Raw genomic sequence first — 5296 nt, forward strand, 5'->3', positions numbered from 1 at the left:
CTTCTCTGCATGTCGGAGTCCATTTTCAGCACCGTGACCCCTCAGAGGCACGGCTGGTTTCCTTTTATTGTCTCGTCTTGAGTAAACATAACTCATCCTTTGACTAAACCTATATAGGAGCGGCGTTGTTGTCAGCATTGACTCATGTTTTGTTCTCATTGGTGCTCACACACACACATACAGACACACACACACACGCACACACCTTAAATCGGGTGGCCCCGGTGATATCACAAAGTTAAGACCAACGGCTTGTTTGTTTCGTCTTGCGGAATCCAAAACGTCCCTCGTCTCCAACTTCCTTTAACATGTTTGGTAAGATTTCAGTCACGTTGCATAGAGAACACTGGCTCAAGGGTCCATGGGTAGAGATATGAATCAGAGAATCTGTAGGTGTTCAAAATGCACAAAATGTTGAGCCGCACATCTGAACAAAAGCACCTTTGTACTTTTCACATTGTAGCTGATGTAAAGATTAGCCTCCCTCTCTAACTTTCTATTTCTGTTTATCTGCATCTCCTCCTGTCAGATCTCATAAGGGAAATCAATAAAAGGATAATAGCTTTCACCTGAGCTCACCTCCTCACAGCACAACATTACTGACTTGCCCCAACATGTCGAATTTATCTCATTGTATCTTTGTACAGTTAATTTGAGAAGCAAATATAGGCCACAATAATGAGAATAGCTTCATTCAATTTGATGCTGCAAAGATTGCTGCAATTTGCAAACGGAAGAGCTCTCTTCGTCATTTCTTTTCTGTTATCCTCATTCACGACAGAATAGCCCTGTGTTGCTCCAATCTCGAATTTCTTTTCTGTTTGACGAGACCGTTTTTCCAGGTGGGTCTTGTCACATGTTGGCAACAACAGTGATACACGTTGAGAGTCAGCAACTTGAGATGAAACTATGAATACACGTGTTAAAACTTGTTTCTAGATCTGAAAAAAAAAAAGGTTTACGCCAAGGTGAATCATTATAATCTGACAGAGCACAGCTGGAAAAATAAATAAAGCATCAAGAAAGCAGTGGATGAGGTAATTTGAATGTTATAATGTTCTTCTGGGATTCCTTGAAGCAATAACATTAAGTGATGATAATCTAGGAACAAGGCGGCGCAGCGCTAATGTGACTCAAAAGCTGTTTTATTGGAGTGACACTGATGTAGGAATCATATCATGATTAACTTTAGAGTCCTGTTGATTAACCCTTCCAGGTATTTAATATGACCCATATTTCTTTGAAATTAAACAACATCACACTGTGAGAAAAGATCCTCTGTTCCTCTTTCAAATTTAATTTGCCCTACTAAGGGTGTTGAATCTTTCCCACTAGTGAAGTGCTTAATGTACTAATGCTGATCTGAATAATGTGCAACCACAGCGCATCTCTAAATATCAATCAAATTAAATCCCATCCAAAGAATAATGTGCTCTTTCACAAAATTGGTCACAAGAAGTCATTTTGCCCAAAACTAATTGAATAATTAGTGGGAGTTAATCATTTTACTTTGAACTGATATGTTGATTTTTTTTTTTCAGAATAAAATCAATGTTTTGTGTCTGTTGTTTGAATAAAATCCTTCACTGATCTTTGTTATTTTGTGATTCTGCCACTGTCTCTCGTTTTCAGCCCCTTGACCTCCCCTTCTCGTATCTGATTGCTGTTCCCTGCCCTGACGTGTTTCACCTGCGCCGGAGTGTGTGATTGTCTTCACCTGCTGGCTTTGGTACATAGTGGTCTTCTTCAGTGTATTCTGGTTGGTGATTCGTGTGTGTATGTGTCATGGTTTAGGCTCGACCTAACAGACAGAACCGATTGTGTTCAATGATTGGGCTCAAAATCTTCCTCTGCTTCTCTTCCGTTTGGGTTTCCACAGGGCTCCATATGCAAAATCATCAGTTTAAAACCAAGGTTTAAAGATGGACTGGACTGTGATTTCAAATTAAAATCACAGAAAAACGCAGTGGTTAAGTCCAGCTTCTTCCACCTTAGAAAGTTGGCAAAGGTGAAGCCCATTCCTTCACATCAGCACTCTGAAACAGTGATTCATGCTTTTATTACATCTCTGCTGGATTACTGTAATGCACTCTATGTTGGAGTCAGCCAGTCTTCCCTCAGAACGCTGCTGGAGCATGTTCGAGAGAGAACACATGACTCCTGCTCTGGCTTCCCTCCGCTTCCTGCTGTGCACTGCAGAATTCATTTTAAGATTCTTTTATTTGTTTTCAAATCTCTGAACGGTGTCGCCCCGCCTTACCTCTCTGAGCTGCTTCACCTCTACACTCCTGCTCCGTGCCTCAGGTCAGCCGGTCTGCTGCTCCTAGAGGTACCGAGGTCCAAACAGATGCTCAGAGGGGACAGAGCTTTTTTCTGTTGTCAACCCGAAGTTGTGGAATGAGCTGCCACTTTGCATCAGACAAAACCTTCACTGTCTAGTTTTAAAACTAATCATTGTTCCTCTTTGGTTTTTAACCCAGCTTGAGACTCTGCTCCTGTTTTCGGTGTCTTTATTGTTTTTATTGTATTTTTTGTTGTTTTATTGGTTTCATTTCATGCTTTTAAGTTTTTATATCTATTTTTGTACAGCACTTTGTCTCAACAGTGGTTGCTTTTTAGATGCTTTGTGAACAAAATTGAGTTAAGTTGAATTTGTTTGTGTTTCTGAGCTTTTCCAGTTTCTCATCATGGTCTCCTGTGATTTTGATGGTTTTGTGATTTGGTCGTTTGGTTCTTATTTTTGTGTGTCTGTGCTCTCAATAAAATGAGCTTCTGCCCCCTGGTGGTGTCTGGAGCCATCCACTGAGCAAAGCCTTGTGGTATAACTGGGAAGGGAGAAGTCTCCAGGACAGCAGTGAGGGAAGCTGTGGACACTGCGGCATTGATCATTAAGGTCGGAGACTTCAGTAAAAAGTGAAAGAGCCGATGAGATAGTTTGGCAGTGCATGTGGAAGAGATGGATGCAGGTAAAATGATGGTGGGGATGGAGCTGGCAGTCAAGAGGAGAAGAGAAAAGCCGGTGAGGGAGGACACGGAGGTGATTGGTGCGAAGGAGGAGGATACAGGAGACAGACAGTGATGGAAGAAGTGGATCCACTGTGGCAAGCCCTGACAGGAAGATACTGGAAGAAGAAGAAGAAGACCGATCCATTCAGCATTTGAGAATATATAGGAGACACGCATTGTATACATTAGTAGTTGCTGCACAAGTCTTAACAAACATCTGCTGTGTCAAGATTTGATTCATGCACTGTCGATAAAATATATAAAATATACTTATGTGTACGTGCATGGTGTAATTTACAGGTTGATCATGACTTAACATCTGGTAAATGAAGTAGAGGATGTCCATATTTACATTAGGAGCCGTATAGCTGTTAAGAAAAAAAAACTGTTAGACACACACACACACACACACACACACACACACACACACACACACACACACACACACTGCTCAGAGAGGGTGATGTCATCATATCATAAATTATCAAGAGAGGGTGCTGTTGCACTGCAGAGGTGCTTCTCACCGCAGCAAACCAACGGCAAATCAAAACCTCTAATACCATTACTGTTCATAATAAATGTCAGCCTGCATTAAGAATGCCAAGGACAAATACTTGAGCTAATAACCCTGCATAATTATTGAGACATGATGATGAAATGTTGGGAAATTGGATGTTAAGGCGTCTCATTCTCTTACTTTCAAGTAAGCATCTTGTCGAGTTTTACAGGGAGCTCGGAGCCAGGGATCCAGATGAGTCCTGTCTTGAGGGAAGGTTTGACAGGTTTTAAAGGGATTCTGCCGTCACAAAAGTTTGAAGTATGTCTTATAATTGTGTGACAAATCTTGACAGATTGTTCTATTTTTTAGCTCTGGTCCTAGCCTCTTTTTTTTTTCCCTTCTTTCTTTTTTGATGGTGTGTGTCTTTTCAGGAGAGAAGAAACATCTCTCCCTCGTATTTTATTCTTTTTGTGACAGTGAACAAAGATGGAAAGTGATGGAAAGATGCAACAACTCAGCATGAGTTGCAAACATTGTACTATATTGATTGTTGGATGAGAAGACAGCATACGTTTTCAAAGTGTCTTTCTTATGTAATGTATATTTTTAGACTCTGAGCAAATAAATTTTTCATAAAGTACACCCCATATAGTACTGCGAAGACGACGCGCCACGGACAGCATTTTTACGGACACAGTGTTCTTTCATCGCAATTGTTGTGCCAGATCAAAAATGATCACGCTGCATAATTGCTTGCTGTCAAAATACAGTCTCAGAACTTCAGTGCAGATCAGCTGGCCTAATCCTCAATGAGGAAAGCCTGGAAAAAAGGATTTGGCTGGCTTATATGTCAAAACACAGTGTTCTGAGAAAGACTGGTGGGGGGGGGACACGCAGCATGTGAGAGATCTTCACCACAGGGACTAAAGACAAGATGGATCCCTCCACAAGTGCCACAACAAACTGTCAACTTAGAATAAGATTGTCTCGTCGCGCCTGCTTAAATAAGCCTGTTAACATGGCACTTTTGACATGTTGCAATGGAGTGCCATGTCAGGCAAAAATGTTGTCTTCTCTTCTCAGGTGATGGCAAATTGATTTTACACCGCACCAATTTTTTTGTCAAGCGACTGAATTCAGGAGGAGGCGACGTATTTAACATATCACACGGGCTGCAGGACGGCGTCGAGCAGCAGGGACGCGTGTTCCCGTACGGCTAACCATTCAGGTGAGTTGGGTAAATTACCTGCTTGCAGGAAGTACACTAGAAACTATACCTTTTACTGACACTGACAGTGATAAAGTAGTTAGCTGAGCTTTCATGAGTCCAGCACTGATACAAAGAATGACAGTTGCTTTTCTCTCCTGATCAAAGGCAGCAGACAAGTGCTGGAGAATGTTTCTCCCTCCATCCTCCCCCCGAACCCTGTCTCTATCTAATGATAGTTGAATACATTGTCATCTCATTATCTTTGAAGAGGTGAAAGATCCCTCCCGTATGAGTGGGCACTGTGTCTCATGCCATCAGTCGGGCCCTGAGATTGGTGAAGCGCGTTCTCGTCTCATTATGTTGAGTGAGAGATATCAGACACATCCCATCTGCCTAACGCCTTCCGCACACATGCCGCCATGCTTCAGCCATGCAAGCTGGTACTGTTCATCTGCACTTCTGTAGCTCCACTGCTCTTAACTGAATCACTGCATGGCTAACAGGCTCACTTTTAACCATCAGAGGACCCTTAACTTTTCCCCATTAGTCTGGGCGGCATCTTAAATCATCATCAATATCAT

Source organism: Salarias fasciatus, chromosome 2 (assembly GCF_902148845.1).
Source record: "Salarias fasciatus chromosome 2, fSalaFa1.1, whole genome shotgun sequence".
NCBI classification, from domain to species: Eukaryota; Metazoa; Chordata; class Actinopteri; order Blenniiformes; family Blenniidae; genus Salarias; species Salarias fasciatus.